Raw genomic sequence first — 14,613 nt, forward strand, 5'->3', positions numbered from 1 at the left:
GTCGCGTTTCTCCAGGAAACGCACTTCAGCAGCATTTCGGAAGCAAAGTCCTTCTCCCAGCGTATTGGCACGAATGGTTTTTACAGTTTCGGCAACCCGCGGTCTCGGGGCGTTGCCATCTTGCTTACAAGTCGTTTTCGTGGCACAGTTCTACGGCACAGTTATGATTTTGAAGGCCGAGTGGTCTCAGTTGACATATCAGTTCAAGGACGCGACAATCGCCTGATATCAGTGTACGCGCCTACTGACTATCAGGAAAGGAACGAGTTCTTCAGAAACCTGGATCCGTACCTGATGGGAAAGAGGGATGTGCTCCTTGCTGGTGACTTTAACTGCGTCCTTGACGATGTCCACGACAGAGCCGGAGGAACAGCAAGAAACCAGCCCTGGAAGGCCAAGGAACTGAGTCGTTTAGTCAGGGCATGTGACTTGACGGACGCGTGGAATCACCTACACGGAGACACTCCAGGTTTTACGTACTCCTTTCAGGATCGTCACGCGCGACTGGACAGATTCTACGTGACCAAGACGGTGGTACCGGCTCTCGTGGACTGTGCGGTGGTGCAAGTGGGCACGTCAGCACAGTACTTCTCCGACCATCGGGCATTGGTTTTGGACACGCAAGACTCCTCGGGCTTTGGACTACAACGTGCCCCTTGGCGCCTTAACGTGTCACTCTTGGAAGATGACAGGGTGGTGGCGGACTTAACGGCATACCTTCGCTTAAAAATGGCTGAAGACCGGTCACTCGAGTGGTGGGATAGTTTGAAGGAGGGAGCGCGCGACATCCTGCAGATCTGGGGAAAACAGCTAGCTGCGGAGAAACGCCGTGAGGTTCGCGTCCTGCAAGTCGGTCTCAGAGGTCTCTTGGAAGCTGGTCTGGAGACCCAGGAGGAGGTTTCCGCGTACAAGGAGCTCCTGGCGGAACTATCGGCCTTGCTACACAGGAAGTCGCAGGGATGGGCACCGTCCACAGGCCGACATCGAGGGTCTCCGTACCAGACAGCGGCAACGCGGTCTACCCTTGCTGCAACCCAGCGTTCTTCCCCGGTACGTCTGGAACGTCTCGTGCAGGAGGACGGCACAGTGGCCACCTCGTTGGAACACATTGTCAGCACCTGTCAAGACTTCTTCGCCAGCCTGTTCTCGCGCAAACCAGTGCAGACAGCGCTGTGGGAGAACATCTGTGCCGACTATCCCAGTTTGACAGCTGACCAGTCGGGGGACCTGGACTTCGACGTGTCCATCCCGGAGGTTTACCAAGCGGCAAAGTCTATGAAGAAAGGGAAGTGTCCAGGACCAGATGGACTTCCTATCGAATTCTATCTGCGATTTTGGGACTTGCTTGGTGAAGCCCTCTGGGAGGTCTTCGCCGAGGCCGTGGAGCAGGGTATCCTGCCAGCGTCATCTCGATGCGGTCTAATAAAACTCCTCTGCAAGGACAAGAACCGCCGCGAAGAGCTTACGGCGTGGAGACCGATAACGTTACTCAACGTGGATTACAAAATCTTTGCCAAAGTAATCCAGCAACGGCTTGGCCGCGTAATGCACTTGCTCGTATCTCCCGTCCAGGCTTGCTCCGTCCCAGGCCGCAGCATCCAGCAGCATCTTTTTGCTCTGCGGGATATATTCTACTGGGCTGCCGACCGAGCTACACCTGCATTCGTAGTGTCCTTCGACCAGCAGAAGGCGTTTGACCGTGTGTGCCACGAATTCCTGTTTTTCGTGCTGCGCCGGGCAGGATTTGGCGAGTGCTTCCAGCGATTGGTGAGGCTGCTCTACAACGACGCCCGCAGTCAGGTCCTGGCCAACGGAAAACCGTCTGAGGCTTTTCCTGTGCAATCCGGAGTTAGGCAGGGGTGCCCGCTCTCACCTCTTCTTTACGTGCTCGTCTTTGAGGCCGCCATACGGATGATTTCAAGACAAAGCCTGGTGCCTCGCCTACCTATTCCCGGCAGCCACCGTTTCCCCACGGTGTTTGCCTACGCCGATGACCTCACGGTGTGCCTACCAGACGCGACCGCGATCCGACCTGTGCTCGATTGCTTGGAACAGTACGGCAACGCTTCTGGAGCCAAGGTGAACGAAGGCAAGTCTGCAGTGCTGGCGCTTGGCGCGGATTTCCCCTACAGCCACGCCTATGGCATTCCTGTCAAGGAGTCGTGCAGGATCTTAGGAATCCAGTTCAATAGACGAGGCCCCCTTACGAACAACTGGGCCACGGCGCTACGGGGGATGGAGTCTCGGCTGCAGTCGCTATCCGCCGTCTTCCTGGACTTGAGGGCACGCGCAGAGGCAGTGTCAAGACACATCTGCTCGCCGCTTTGGTATTTTGGCACGGCCTTTCAACCTGCCATGGTGACCGCCCGACGAGCCGACCGCATGACGTTCCAGTTCTTCTGGGACGGCCGTCCCGAACGAGTACAGCGCTCAGTGATGGTGAGGCCCTCCCGGCTTGGCGGATGGAACTTCCCGGACGTCCGACTGTTTTGTGCAGCCCTCGGTTTGGCGACACTCTTCGGCGTGCTACGCGACACAGGGCACATTTCCCATGACCTCGCTGTCTTCTTTAGCGGGCCATCGATCCGTGTCTTTGGTGGGACGTACGACCTCACCCGCCCTCACAGTGATCGGCTGATGGTGTTCTATCAGCTCATGCGCATGTACGCCACACGCATACACCAGCACCTCCCGGATGCCGACTTTCCTACGTGGACCGCAAGAAGCCTGTACGAGGCGCTGTGTGAGATCTACCGTCCCGTCCGACAACCAGCAGAGCAACACGACCGAAGCAACCTAACGTCTCGGCTGATCGAGGGCTCACGCGCCGACATCCTCTGGCAGCACAGTCACGACGTCCTCCCGGCACGAGCTCGACTACACCGTTTCGGGCTATCCAGGTCAACCGCTTGCGCAGTCTGTGGCGAGGAAGAAACGCATCGGCACATCTTCTTCGACTGTGTCAACGCTGCTGCTCTGTGGCGACGGGTGGCCATGCTGTATGGACTCCCTCGAGTCTCCTACGAGACCGTTCACTTCCTGGACCCCATCCCAGTTCCGACGCGGAAGCAACCCGCCTTTCTGCTGCTCGCGGCAGAAATCAGCTATCAGCTGTGGTGCGCCCGAACTCGGACTGTGTACGGCTCTGCCCCCGCCATCCTTGTGAACTTGATGTTCGCGTGCCGCGTTGCTCTGAGGACACGCCTCAAGATGGAACTTCGGGCCCTGGGCCGCCAGGAATTTCGTAGCCGGTGGAAGAACCACCACAACGTCTTCGTGCTCGCGCGGGGTGAAGTCGTGGTGAAGTTATGAAGAGACAGTGGCTTCATGACAGCTGTTACGATGTAAATTTTTGTATAGTAGTTGTATAGTCGCCGGTCATCAAACTTTCATCTTTCAATAATGTGTAATCTGTGATATATATTTAAAAGTGTATATATGTTTTGTATATAGCTGCTCTCCTTTGTGTATAGGCTTTGTACAGAACTGCTCTCCTTCGATTTTGTATATAGATTTTGTACATAGCTGTTTCCAGCATTAGTTCCGGGTATGGTTTTGATCGCCTCCTGTGTTCCGTGTTTTTGCTTTTGGCGTTGTAAGGTTTTTCCGTTCGTAAGGATTTCCGTTGTATCGTTTATTCAATTCAATAAATATTTACTAAAGATCACCGTGGAGGGGGACAGCACAATGAGCTTCTAGTCAATTTTTGATAGGCCTAACCCGTTTGGGGAAGGCTACATCATTCAATTCAAAGAGAAAACATGCGTTCAGGTCGGACGTGTCCTGACCAGCCACACCCCCAGCCCAAAACAGATAAAACAAATAGAGGAAAAGAAAGAAAGAGAGAGACGGGACTCCACCACTTTGCCTCTCAAATGTTTCAAATAGGGCATCGACGAACGTTGAAAATTCAGGACATATGCTCTGGTCTCCCTTCAAATCCGCGTATTGATCTTTCGCCTTTTACTAAAGATCACCGTGGAGGGGGACAGCACAATGAGCTTCTAGTCAATTTTTGATAGGCCTAACCCGTTTGGGGAAGGCTACATCATTCAATTCAAAGAGAAAACATGCGTTCAGGTCGGACGTGTCCTGACCAGCCACACCCCCAGCCCAAAACAGATAAAACAAATAGAGGAAAAGAAAGAAAGAGAGAGACGGGACTCCACCACTTTGCCTCTCAAATGTTTCAAATAGGGCATCGACGAACGTTGAAAATTCAGGACATATGCTCTGGTCTCCCTTCAAATCCGCGTATTGATCTTTCGCCTTTTACTAAAGATCACCGTGGAGGGGGACAGCACAATGAGCTTCTAGTCAATTTTTGATAGGCCTAACCCGTTTGGGGAAGGCTACATCATTCAATTCAAAGAGAAAACATGCGTTCAGGTCGGACGTGTCCTGACCAGCCACACCCCCAGCCCAAAACAGATAAAACAAATAGAGGAAAAGAAACAAAGAGAGAGACAGGACTCCACCACTTTGCCTCTCAAATGTTTAAATAGGGCATCGACGAACGTTGAAAATTCAGGACATATGCTCTGGTCTCCCTTCAAATCCGCGTATTGATCTTTCGCCTTTTACTAAAGATCACCGTGGAGGGGGACAGCACAATGAGCTTCTAGTCAATTTTTGATAGGCCTAACCCGTTTGGGGAAGGCTACATCATTCAATTCAAAGAGAAAACATGCGTTCAGGTCGGACGTGTCCTGACCAGCCACACCCCCAGCCCAAAACAGATAAAACAAATAGAGGAAAAGAAACAAAGAGAGAGACAGGACTCCACCACTTTGCCTCTCAAATGTTTGAAATAGGGCATCGACGAACGTTGAAAATTCAGGACATATGCTCTGGTCTCCCTTCAAATCCGCGTATTGATCTTTCGCCTTTTACTAAAGATCACCGTGGAGGGGGACAGCACAATGAGCTTCTAGTCAATTTTTGATAGGCCTAACCCGTTTGGGGAAGGCTACATCATTCAATTCAAAGAGAAAACATGCGTTCAGGTCGGACGTGTCCTGACCAGCCACACCCCCAGCCCAAAACAGATAAAACAAATAGAGGAAAAGAAACAAAGAGAGAGACAGGACTCCACCACTTTGCCTCTCAAATGTTTCAAATAGGGCATCGACGAACGTTGAAAATTCAGGACATATGCTCTGGTCTCCCTTCAAATCCGCGTATTGATCTTTCGCCTTTTACTAAAGATCACCGTGGAGGGGGACAGCACAATGAGCTTCTAGTCAATTTTTGATAGGCCTAACCCGTTTGGGGAAGGCTACATCATTCAATTCAAAGAGAAAACATGCGTTCAGGTCGGACGTGTCCTGACCAGCCACACCCCCAGCCCAAAACAGATAAAACAAATAGAGGAAAAGAAAGAAAGAGAGAGACGGGACTCCACCACTTTGCCTCTCAAATGTTTGAAATAGGGCATCGACGAACGTTGAAAATTCAGGACATATGCTCTGGTCTCCCTTCAAATCCGCGTATTGATCTTTCGCCTTTTACTAAAGATCACCGTGGAGGGGGACAGCACAATGAGCTTCTAGTCAATTTTTGATAGGCCTAACCCGTTTGGGGAAGGCTACATCATTCAATTCAAAGAGAAAACATGCGTTCAGGTCGGACGTGTCCTGACCAGCCACACCCCCAGCCCAAAACAGATAAAACAAATAGAGGAAAAGAAAGAAAGAGAGAGACGGGACTCCACCACTTTGCCTCTCAAATGTTTTAAATAGGGCATCGACGAACGTTGAAAATTCAGGACATATGCTCTGGTCTCCCTTCAAATCCGCGTATTGATCTTTCGCCTTTTACTAAAGATCACCGTGGAGGGGGACAGCACAATGAGCTTCTAGTCAATTTTTGATAGGCCTAACCCGTTTGGGGAAGGCTACATCATTCAATTCAAAGAGAAAACATGCGTTCAGGTCGGACGTGTCCTGACCAGCCACACCCCCAGCCCAAAACAGATAAAACAAATAGAGGAAAAGAAACAAAGAGAGAGACAGGACTCCACCACTTTGCCTCTCAAATGTTTGAAATAGGGCATCGACGAACGTTGAAAATTCAGGACATATGCTCTGGTCTCCCTTCAAATCCGCGTATTGATCTTTCGCCTTTTACTAAAGATCACCGTGGAGGGGGACAGCACAATGAGCTTCTAGTCAATTTTTGATAGGCCTAACCCGTTTGGGGAAGGCTACATCATTCAATTCAAAGAGAAAACATGCGTTCAGGTCGGACGTGTCCTGACCAGCCACACCCCCAGCCCAAAACAGATAAAACAAATAGAGGAAAAGAAACAAAGAGAGAGACAGGACTCCACCACTTTGCCTCTCAAATGTTTGAAATAGGGCATCGACGAACGTTGAAAATTCAGGACATATGCTCTGGTCTCCCTTCAAATCCGCGTATTGATCTTTCGCCTTTTACTAAAGATCACCGTGGAGGGGGACAGCACAATGAGCTTCTAGTCAATTTTTGATAGGCCTAACCCGTTTGGGGAAGGCTACATCATTCAATTCAAAGAGAAAACATGCGTTCAGGTCGGACGTGTCCTGACCAGCCACACCCCCAGCCCAAAACAGATAAAACAAATAGAGGAAAAGAAAGAAAGAGAGAGACGGGACTCCACCACTTTGCCTCTCAAATGTTTGAAATAGGGCATCGACGAACGTTGAAAATTCAGGACATATGCTCTGGTCTCCCTTCAAATCCGCGTATTGATCTTTCGCCTTTTACTAAAGATCACCGTGGAGGGGGACAGCACAATGAGCTTCTAGTCAATTTTTGATAGGCCTAACCCGTTTGGGGAAGGCTACATCATTCAATTCAAAGAGAAAACATGCGTTCAGGTCGGACGTGTCCTGACCAGCCACACCCCCAGCCCAAAACAGATAAAACAAATAGAGGAAAAGAAACAAAGAGAGAGACAGGACTCCACCACTTTGCCTCTCAAATGTTTGAAATAGGGCATCGACGAACGTTGAAAATTCAGGACATATGCTCTGGTCTCCCTTCAAATCCGCGTATTGATCTTTCGCCTTTTACTAAAGATCACCGTGGAGGGGGACAGCACAATGAGCTTCTAGTCAATTTTTGATAGGCCTAACCCGTTTGGGGAAGGCTACATCATTCAATTCAAAGAGAAAACATGCGTTCAGGTCGGACGTGTCCTGACCAGCCACACCCCCAGCCCAAAACAGATAAAACAAATAGAGGAAAAGAAAGAAAGAGAGAGACGGGACTCCACCACTTTGCCTCTCAAATGTTTGAAATAGGGCATCGACGAACGTTGAAAATTCAGGACATATGCTCTGGTCTCCCTTCAAATCCGCGTATTGATCTTTCGCCTTTTACTAAAGATCACCGTGGAGGGGGACAGCACAATGAGCTTCTAGTCAATTTTTGATAGGCCTAACCCGTTTGGGGAAGGCTACATCATTCAATTCAAAGAGAAAACATGCGTTCAGGTCGGACGTGTCCTGACCAGCCACACCCCCAGCCCAAAACAGATAAAACAAATAGAGGAAAAGAAAGAAAGAGAGAGACGGGACTCCACCACTTTGCCTCTCAAATGTTTGAAATAGGGCATCGACGAACGTTGAAAATTCAGGACATATGCTCTGGTCTCCCTTCAAATCCGCGTATTGATCTTTCGCCTTTTACTAAAGATCACCGTGGAGGGGGACAGCACAATGAGCTTCTAGTCAATTTTTGATAGGCCTAACCCGTTTGGGGAAGGCTACATCATTCAATTCAAAGAGAAAACATGCGTTCAGGTCGGACGTGTCCTGACCAGCCACACCCCCAGCCCAAAACAGATAAAACAAATAGAGGAAAAGAAACAAAGAGAGAGACAGGACTCCACCACTTTGCCTCTCAAATGTTTGAAATAGGGCATCGACGAACGTTGAAAATTCAGGACATATGCTCTGGTCTCCCTTCAAATCCGCGTATTGATCTTTCGCCTTTTACTAAAGATCACCGTGGAGGGGGACAGCACAATGAGCTTCTAGTCAATTTTTGATAGGCCTAACCCGTTTGGGGAAGGCTACATCATTCAATTCAAAGAGAAAACATGCGTTCAGGTCGGACGTGTCCTGACCAGCCACACCCCCAGCCCAAAACAGATAAAACAAATAGAGGAAAAGAAACAAAGAGAGAGACAGGACTCCACCACTTTGCCTCTCAAATGTTTGAAATAGGGCATCGACGAACGTTGAAAATTCAGGACATATGCTCTGGTCTCCCTTCAAATCCGCGTATTGATCTTTCGCCTTTTACTAAAGATCACCGTGGAGGGGGACAGCACAATGAGCTTCTAGTCAATTTTTGATAGGCCTAACCCGTTTGGGGAAGGCTACATCATTCAATTCAAAGAGAAAACATGCGTTCAGGTCGGACGTGTCCTGACCAGCCACACCCCCAGCCCAAAACAGATAAAACAAATAGAGGAAAAGAAAGAAAGAGAGAGACGGGACTCCACCACTTTGCCTCTCAAATGTTTGAAATAGGGCATCGACGAACGTTGAAAATTCAGGACATATGCTCTGGTCTCCCTTCAAATCCGCGTATTGATCTTTCGCCTTTTACTAAAGATCACCGTGGAGGGGGACAGCACAATGAGCTTCTAGTCAATTTTTGATAGGCCTAACCCGTTTGGGGAAGGCTACATCATTCAATTCAAAGAGAAAACATGCGTTCAGGTCGGACGTGTCCTGACCAGCCACACCCCCAGCCCAAAACAGATAAAACAAATAGAGGAAAAGAAAGAAAGAGAGAGACGGGACTCCACCACTTTGCCTCTCAAATGTTTGAAATAGGGCATCGACGAACGTTGAAAATTCAGGACATATGCTCTGGTCTCCCTTCAAATCCGCGTATTGATCTTTCGCCTTTTACTAAAGATCACCGTGGAGGGGGACAGCACAATGAGCTTCTAGTCAATTTTTGATAGGCCTAACCCGTTTGGGGAAGGCTACATCATTCAATTCAAAGAGAAAACATGCGTTCAGGTCGGACGTGTCCTGACCAGCCACACCCCCAGCCCAAAACAGATAAAACAAATAGAGGAAAAGAAACAAAGAGAGAGACAGGACTCCACCACTTTGCCTCTCAAATGTTTGAAATAGGGCATCGACGAACGTTGAAAATTCAGGACATATGCTCTGGTCTCCCTTCAAATCCGCGTATTGATCTTTCGCCTTTTACTAAAGATCACCGTGGAGGGGGACAGCACAATGAGCTTCTAGTCAATTTTTGATAGGCCTAACCCGTTTGGGGAAGGCTACATCATTCAATTCAAAGAGAAAACATGCGTTCAGGTCGGACGTGTCCTGACCAGCCACACCCCCAGCCCAAAACAGATAAAACAAATAGAGGAAAAGAAACAAAGAGAGAGACAGGACTCCACCACTTTGCCTCTCAAATGTTTGAAATAGGGCATCGACGAACGTTGAAAATTCAGGACATATGCTCTGGTCTCCCTTCAAATCCGCGTATTGATCTTTCGCCTTTTACTAAAGATCACCGTGGAGGGGGACAGCACAATGAGCTTCTAGTCAATTTTTGATAGGCCTAACCCGTTTGGGGAAGGCTACATCATTCAATTCAAAGAGAAAACATGCGTTCAGGTCGGACGTGTCCTGACCAGCCACACCCCCAGCCCAAAACAGATAAAACAAATAGAGGAAAAGAAAGAAAGAGAGAGACGGGACTCCACCACTTTGCCTCTCAAATGTTTGAAATAGGGCATCGACGAACGTTGAAAATTCAGGACATATGCTCTGGTCTCCCTTCAAATCCGCGTATTGATCTTTCGCCTTTTACTAAAGATCACCGTGGAGGGGGACAGCACAATGAGCTTCTAGTCAATTTTTGATAGGCCTAACCCGTTTGGGGAAGGCTACATCATTCAATTCAAAGAGAAAACATGCGTTCAGGTCGGACGTGTCCTGACCAGCCACACCCCCAGCCCAAAACAGATAAAACAAATAGAGGAAAAGAAACAAAGAGAGAGACAGGACTCCACCACTTTGCCTCTCAAATGTTTGAAATAGGGCATCGACGAACGTTGAAAATTCAGGACATATGCTCTGGTCTCCCTTCAAATCCGCGTATTGATCTTTCGCCTTTTACTAAAGATCACCGTGGAGGGGGACAGCACAATGAGCTTCTAGTCAATTTTTGATAGGCCTAACCCGTTTGGGGAAGGCTACATCATTCAATTCAAAGAGAAAACATGCGTTCAGGTCGGACGTGTCCTGACCAGCCACACCCCCAGCCCAAAACAGATAAAACAAATAGAGGAAAAGAAACAAAGAGAGAGACAGGACTCCACCACTTTGCCTCTCAAATGTTTGAAATAGGGCATCGACGAACGTTGAAAATTCAGGACATATGCTCTGGTCTCCCTTCAAATCCGCGTATTGATCTTTCGCCTTTTACTAAAGATCACCGTGGAGGGGGACAGCACAATGAGCTTCTAGTCAATTTTTGATAGGCCTAACCCGTTTGGGGAAGGCTACATCATTCAATTCAAAGAGAAAACATGCGTTCAGGTCGGACGTGTCCTGACCAGCCACACCCCCAGCCCAAAACAGATAAAACAAATAGAGGAAAAGAAAGAAAGAGAGAGACGGACTCCACCACTTTGCCTCTCAAATGTTTGAAATAGGGCATCGACGAACGTTGAAAATTCAGGACATATGCTCTGGTCTCCCTTCAAATCCGCGTATTGATCTTTCGCCTTTTACTAAAGATCACCGTGGAGGGGGACAGCACAATGAGCTTCTAGTCAATTTTTGATAGGCCTAACCCGTTTGGGGAAGGCTACATCATTCAATTCAAAGAGAAAACATGCGTTCAGGTCGGACGTGTCCTGACCAGCCACACCCCCAGCCCAAAACAGATAAAACAAATAGAGGAAAAGAAACAAAGAGAGAGACAGGACTCCACCACTTTGCCTCTCAAATGTTTGAAATAGGGCATCGACGAACGTTGAAAATTCAGGACATATGCTCTGGTCTCCCTTCAAATCCGCGTATTGATCTTTCGCCTTTTACTAAAGATCACCGTGGAGGGGGACAGCACAATGAGCTTCTAGTCAATTTTTGATAGGCCTAACCCGTTTGGGGAAGGCTACATCATTCAATTCAAAGAGAAAACATGCGTTCAGGTCGGACGTGTCCTGACCAGCCACACCCCCAGCCCAAAACAGATAAAACAAATAGAGGAAAAGAAACAAAGAGAGAGACAGGACTCCACCACTTTGCCTCTCAAATGTTTGAAATAGGGCATCGACGAACGTTGAAAATTCAGGACATATGCTCTGGTCTCCCTTCAAATCCGCGTATTGATCTTTCGCCTTTTACTAAAGATCACCGTGGAGGGGGACAGCACAATGAGCTTCTAGTCAATTTTTGATAGGCCTAACCCGTTTGGGGAAGGCTACATCATTCAATTCAAAGAGAAAACATGCGTTCAGGTCGGACGTGTCCTGACCAGCCACACCCCCAGCCCAAAACAGATAAAACAAATAGAGGAAAAGAAACAAAGAGAGAGACAGGACTCCACCACTTTGCCTCTCAAATGTTTGAAATAGGGCATCGACGAACGTTGAAAATTCAGGACATATGCTCTGGTCTCCCTTCAAATCCGCGTATTGATCTTTCGCCTTTTACTAAAGATCACCGTGGAGGGGGACAGCACAATGAGCTTCTAGTCAATTTTTGATAGGCCTAACCCGTTTGGGGAAGGCTACATCATTCAATTCAAAGAGAAAACATGCGTTCAGGTCGGACGTGTCCTGACCAGCCACACCCCCAGCCCAAAACAGATAAAACAAATAGAGGAAAAGAAACAAAGAGAGAGACAGGACTCCACCACTTTGCCTCTCAAATGTTTGAAATAGGGCATCGACGAACGTTGAAAATTCAGGACATATGCTCTGGTCTCCCTTCAAATCCGCGTATTGATCTTTCGCCTTTTACTAAAGATCACCGTGGAGGGGGACAGCACAATGAGCTTCTAGTCAATTTTTGATAGGCCTAACCCGTTTGGGGAAGGCTACATCATTCAATTCAAAGAGAAAACATGCGTTCAGGTCGGACGTGTCCTGACCAGCCACACCCCCAGCCCAAAACAGATAAAACAAATAGAGGAAAAGAAAGAAAGAGAGAGACAGGGACTCCACCACTTTGCCTCTCAAATGTTTGAAATAGGGCATCGACGAACGTTGAAAATTCAGGACATATGCTCTGGTCTCCCTTCAAATCCGCGTATTGATCTTTCGCCTTTTACTAAAGATCACCGTGGAGGGGGACAGCACAATGAGCTTCTAGTCAATTTTTGATAGGCCTAACCCGTTTGGGGAAGGCTACATCATTCAATTCAAAGAGAAAACATGCGTTCAGGTCGGACGTGTCCTGACCAGCCACACCCCCAGCCCAAAACAGATAAAACAAATAGAGGAAAAGAAACAAAGAGAGAGACAGGACTCCACCACTTTGCCTCTCAAATGTTTGAAATAGGGCATCGACGAACGTTGAAAATTCAGGACATATGCTCTGGTCTCCCTTCAAATCCGCGTATTGATCTTTCGCCTTTTACTAAAGATCACCGTGGAGGGGGACAGCACAATGAGCTTCTAGTCAATTTTTGATAGGCCTAACCCGTTTGGGGAAGGCTACATCATTCAATTCAAAGAGAAAACATGCGTTCAGGTCGGACGTGTCCTGACCAGCCACACCCCCAGCCCAAAACAGATAAAACAAATAGAGGAAAAGAAACAAAGAGAGAGAAAGGACTCCACCACTTTGCCTCTCAAATGTTTGAAATAGGGCATCGACGAACGTTGAAAATTCAGGACATATGCTCTGGTCTCCCTTCAAATCCGCGTATTGATCTTTCGCCTTTTACTAAAGATCACCGTGGAGGGGGACAGCACAATGAGCTTCTAGTCAATTTTTGATAGGCCTAACCCGTTTGGGGAAGGCTACATCATTCAATTCAAAGAGAAAACATGCGTTCAGGTCGGACGTGTCCTGACCAGCCACACCCCCAGCCCAAAACAGATAAAACAAATAGAGGAAAAGAAACAAAGAGAGAGACAGGACTCCACCACTTTGCCTCTCAAATGTTTGAAATAGGGCATCGACGAACGTTGAAAATTCAGGACATATGCTCTGGTCTCCCTTCAAATCCGCGTATTGATCTTTCGCCTTTTACTAAAGATCACCGTGGAGGGGGACAGCACAATGAGCTTCTAGTCAATTTTTGATAGGCCTAACCCGTTTGGGGAAGGCTACATCATTCAATTCAAAGAGAAAACATGCGTTCAGGTCGGACGTGTCCTGACCAGCCACACCCCCAGCCCAAAACAGATAAAACAAATAGAGGAAAAGAAACAAAGAGAGAGACAGGACTCCACCACTTTGCCTCTCATATGTTTGAAATAGGGCATCGACGAACGTTGAAAATTCAGGACATATGCTCTGGTCTCCCTTCAAATCCGCGTATTGATCTTTCGCCTTTTACTAAAGATCACCGTGGAGGGGGACAGCACAATGAGCTTCTAGTCAATTTTTGATAGGCCTAACCCGTTTGGGGAAGGCTACATCATTCAATTCAAAGAGAAAACATGCGTTCAGGTCGGACGTGTCCTGACCAGCCACACCCCCAGCCCAAAACAGATAAAACAAATAGAGGAAAAGAAAGAAAGAGAGAGACGGGACTCCACCACTTTGCCTCTCAAATGTTTCAAATACACACTAAATTTTTTTACACCCGTAGGGGTGTAAATAGGGTGTGTTGCAAAACTACACCCACTTCACACTTGTATTACACCCTATGCTAAAGAACGAAACACCTGTATCAGTGTAGAATGGGTGTAATAAACGTTCACACCCAGGTCACACTCACATTACACCCTATGTCAAGCACTTGAGCTCCCGTATCGGTGTAAGGGGGGTGTATAATGGAAATACTCTCACTTGACACTGCCAGTACGCCCAGGTATACTCATTCCTATGAACTGGGTACATAAATTGTGCTTTTAACCTCAAACGATATGCAGGTTAGTTGTACATTGTTGATTAACATTTCATATAGAAATTATCACCGATTGAGCAGTATACTAAAACAAATAATGAAGCCAAACATTTATAAAACGTATATTTGAATATCCTTGTTGCCTTATATTGGACAGGAAATGTGTTGATATGGCGGTCCCTCTAACTGATCTGATGTGCAGGGATTCGTGAGGAAAGTTACATCATGAAATAGGATGACCATATTCATGTATGTGTGCTGTATGCAACTAGAAAAACAACCAGAATAATTTTTTAAAATCTGTGAAAAAAAAAGAAAACTATTTGGCATGCGAAGATGAAGAGATCTCAGTGGCCCCTGTCCCAAATAAGGAGCCCTCATCTATTACTATTTCTGCCTCTTCCTTGTAGTACTGCCACCATTCCATATGCGGTTTAGGAGTACACCAGATATTTTATCATTCTTGTATGACACAAAATTCTAGATGAGGTTAAGTAACTTCTGTTTACTTCAAATATGTACAGTTCAAAAATGCTGTTTCATGTAAAAGCTGCA

General features: G+C 47.5%; 32 non-coding genes across 32 annotated transcripts; all 32 read left to right on the forward strand.

Annotated features, from left to right (window-relative positions):
• The first annotated feature begins 3,919 nt into the window (after positions 1–3,919).
• LOC135379790 (U5 spliceosomal RNA) lies at positions 3,920–4,041 on the forward strand. The gene has a single exon (XR_010419245.1). It is a non-coding gene; the product is annotated as a U5 spliceosomal RNA (small nuclear RNA).
• Positions 4,042–4,228: 187 nt separating this feature from the next.
• LOC135379791 (U5 spliceosomal RNA) lies at positions 4,229–4,350 on the forward strand. The gene has a single exon (XR_010419246.1). It is a non-coding gene; the product is annotated as a U5 spliceosomal RNA (small nuclear RNA).
• A 186-nt stretch (positions 4,351–4,536) lies between these two features.
• LOC135379792 (U5 spliceosomal RNA) lies at positions 4,537–4,658 on the forward strand. Its single transcript, XR_010419247.1, has one exon. It is a non-coding gene; the product is annotated as a U5 spliceosomal RNA (small nuclear RNA).
• Positions 4,659–4,845: 187 nt separating this feature from the next.
• On the forward strand, positions 4,846–4,967 carry LOC135379793 (U5 spliceosomal RNA). Its single transcript, XR_010419248.1, has one exon. It is a non-coding gene; the product is annotated as a U5 spliceosomal RNA (small nuclear RNA).
• Positions 4,968–5,154: 187 nt separating this feature from the next.
• On the forward strand, positions 5,155–5,276 carry LOC135379794 (U5 spliceosomal RNA). The gene has a single exon (XR_010419249.1). It is a non-coding gene; the product is annotated as a U5 spliceosomal RNA (small nuclear RNA).
• Positions 5,277–5,463: 187 nt separating this feature from the next.
• Positions 5,464–5,585, forward strand: LOC135379796 (U5 spliceosomal RNA). The gene has a single exon (XR_010419251.1). It is a non-coding gene; the product is annotated as a U5 spliceosomal RNA (small nuclear RNA).
• Positions 5,586–5,772: 187 nt separating this feature from the next.
• On the forward strand, positions 5,773–5,894 carry LOC135379797 (U5 spliceosomal RNA). Its single transcript, XR_010419252.1, has one exon. It is a non-coding gene; the product is annotated as a U5 spliceosomal RNA (small nuclear RNA).
• A 187-nt stretch (positions 5,895–6,081) lies between these two features.
• Positions 6,082–6,203, forward strand: LOC135379798 (U5 spliceosomal RNA). The gene has a single exon (XR_010419253.1). It is a non-coding gene; the product is annotated as a U5 spliceosomal RNA (small nuclear RNA).
• A 187-nt stretch (positions 6,204–6,390) lies between these two features.
• Positions 6,391–6,512, forward strand: LOC135379799 (U5 spliceosomal RNA). Its single transcript, XR_010419254.1, has one exon. It is a non-coding gene; the product is annotated as a U5 spliceosomal RNA (small nuclear RNA).
• A 187-nt stretch (positions 6,513–6,699) lies between these two features.
• Positions 6,700–6,821, forward strand: LOC135379800 (U5 spliceosomal RNA). The gene has a single exon (XR_010419255.1). It is a non-coding gene; the product is annotated as a U5 spliceosomal RNA (small nuclear RNA).
• A 187-nt stretch (positions 6,822–7,008) lies between these two features.
• On the forward strand, positions 7,009–7,130 carry LOC135379801 (U5 spliceosomal RNA). Its single transcript, XR_010419256.1, has one exon. It is a non-coding gene; the product is annotated as a U5 spliceosomal RNA (small nuclear RNA).
• A 187-nt stretch (positions 7,131–7,317) lies between these two features.
• On the forward strand, positions 7,318–7,439 carry LOC135379802 (U5 spliceosomal RNA). The gene has a single exon (XR_010419257.1). It is a non-coding gene; the product is annotated as a U5 spliceosomal RNA (small nuclear RNA).
• A 187-nt stretch (positions 7,440–7,626) lies between these two features.
• LOC135379803 (U5 spliceosomal RNA) lies at positions 7,627–7,748 on the forward strand. The gene has a single exon (XR_010419258.1). It is a non-coding gene; the product is annotated as a U5 spliceosomal RNA (small nuclear RNA).
• A 187-nt stretch (positions 7,749–7,935) lies between these two features.
• On the forward strand, positions 7,936–8,057 carry LOC135379804 (U5 spliceosomal RNA). The gene has a single exon (XR_010419259.1). It is a non-coding gene; the product is annotated as a U5 spliceosomal RNA (small nuclear RNA).
• Positions 8,058–8,244: 187 nt separating this feature from the next.
• On the forward strand, positions 8,245–8,366 carry LOC135379805 (U5 spliceosomal RNA). The gene has a single exon (XR_010419260.1). It is a non-coding gene; the product is annotated as a U5 spliceosomal RNA (small nuclear RNA).
• Positions 8,367–8,553: 187 nt separating this feature from the next.
• LOC135379807 (U5 spliceosomal RNA) lies at positions 8,554–8,675 on the forward strand. The gene has a single exon (XR_010419262.1). It is a non-coding gene; the product is annotated as a U5 spliceosomal RNA (small nuclear RNA).
• Positions 8,676–8,862: 187 nt separating this feature from the next.
• LOC135379808 (U5 spliceosomal RNA) lies at positions 8,863–8,984 on the forward strand. The gene has a single exon (XR_010419263.1). It is a non-coding gene; the product is annotated as a U5 spliceosomal RNA (small nuclear RNA).
• A 187-nt stretch (positions 8,985–9,171) lies between these two features.
• On the forward strand, positions 9,172–9,293 carry LOC135379809 (U5 spliceosomal RNA). Its single transcript, XR_010419264.1, has one exon. It is a non-coding gene; the product is annotated as a U5 spliceosomal RNA (small nuclear RNA).
• A 187-nt stretch (positions 9,294–9,480) lies between these two features.
• On the forward strand, positions 9,481–9,602 carry LOC135379810 (U5 spliceosomal RNA). Its single transcript, XR_010419265.1, has one exon. It is a non-coding gene; the product is annotated as a U5 spliceosomal RNA (small nuclear RNA).
• Positions 9,603–9,789: 187 nt separating this feature from the next.
• On the forward strand, positions 9,790–9,911 carry LOC135379811 (U5 spliceosomal RNA). Its single transcript, XR_010419266.1, has one exon. It is a non-coding gene; the product is annotated as a U5 spliceosomal RNA (small nuclear RNA).
• Positions 9,912–10,098: 187 nt separating this feature from the next.
• Positions 10,099–10,220, forward strand: LOC135379812 (U5 spliceosomal RNA). The gene has a single exon (XR_010419267.1). It is a non-coding gene; the product is annotated as a U5 spliceosomal RNA (small nuclear RNA).
• Positions 10,221–10,407: 187 nt separating this feature from the next.
• On the forward strand, positions 10,408–10,529 carry LOC135379813 (U5 spliceosomal RNA). The gene has a single exon (XR_010419268.1). It is a non-coding gene; the product is annotated as a U5 spliceosomal RNA (small nuclear RNA).
• Positions 10,530–10,715: 186 nt separating this feature from the next.
• Positions 10,716–10,837, forward strand: LOC135379814 (U5 spliceosomal RNA). Its single transcript, XR_010419269.1, has one exon. It is a non-coding gene; the product is annotated as a U5 spliceosomal RNA (small nuclear RNA).
• Positions 10,838–11,024: 187 nt separating this feature from the next.
• On the forward strand, positions 11,025–11,146 carry LOC135379815 (U5 spliceosomal RNA). The gene has a single exon (XR_010419270.1). It is a non-coding gene; the product is annotated as a U5 spliceosomal RNA (small nuclear RNA).
• Positions 11,147–11,333: 187 nt separating this feature from the next.
• LOC135379816 (U5 spliceosomal RNA) lies at positions 11,334–11,455 on the forward strand. The gene has a single exon (XR_010419271.1). It is a non-coding gene; the product is annotated as a U5 spliceosomal RNA (small nuclear RNA).
• Positions 11,456–11,642: 187 nt separating this feature from the next.
• LOC135379818 (U5 spliceosomal RNA) lies at positions 11,643–11,764 on the forward strand. The gene has a single exon (XR_010419273.1). It is a non-coding gene; the product is annotated as a U5 spliceosomal RNA (small nuclear RNA).
• A 187-nt stretch (positions 11,765–11,951) lies between these two features.
• On the forward strand, positions 11,952–12,073 carry LOC135379819 (U5 spliceosomal RNA). The gene has a single exon (XR_010419274.1). It is a non-coding gene; the product is annotated as a U5 spliceosomal RNA (small nuclear RNA).
• A 188-nt stretch (positions 12,074–12,261) lies between these two features.
• On the forward strand, positions 12,262–12,383 carry LOC135379821 (U5 spliceosomal RNA). Its single transcript, XR_010419275.1, has one exon. It is a non-coding gene; the product is annotated as a U5 spliceosomal RNA (small nuclear RNA).
• Positions 12,384–12,570: 187 nt separating this feature from the next.
• Positions 12,571–12,692, forward strand: LOC135379822 (U5 spliceosomal RNA). Its single transcript, XR_010419276.1, has one exon. It is a non-coding gene; the product is annotated as a U5 spliceosomal RNA (small nuclear RNA).
• A 187-nt stretch (positions 12,693–12,879) lies between these two features.
• LOC135379823 (U5 spliceosomal RNA) lies at positions 12,880–13,001 on the forward strand. The gene has a single exon (XR_010419277.1). It is a non-coding gene; the product is annotated as a U5 spliceosomal RNA (small nuclear RNA).
• Positions 13,002–13,188: 187 nt separating this feature from the next.
• On the forward strand, positions 13,189–13,310 carry LOC135379824 (U5 spliceosomal RNA). Its single transcript, XR_010419278.1, has one exon. It is a non-coding gene; the product is annotated as a U5 spliceosomal RNA (small nuclear RNA).
• A 187-nt stretch (positions 13,311–13,497) lies between these two features.
• LOC135379825 (U5 spliceosomal RNA) lies at positions 13,498–13,619 on the forward strand. The gene has a single exon (XR_010419279.1). It is a non-coding gene; the product is annotated as a U5 spliceosomal RNA (small nuclear RNA).
• The last annotated feature ends 994 nt before the right edge of the window (positions 13,620–14,613 follow it).

Source organism: Ornithodoros turicata, chromosome 1, assembly GCF_037126465.1.
Source record: "Ornithodoros turicata isolate Travis chromosome 1, ASM3712646v1, whole genome shotgun sequence".
In the NCBI taxonomy this organism is placed as follows: domain Eukaryota; kingdom Metazoa; phylum Arthropoda; class Arachnida; order Ixodida; family Argasidae; genus Ornithodoros; species Ornithodoros turicata.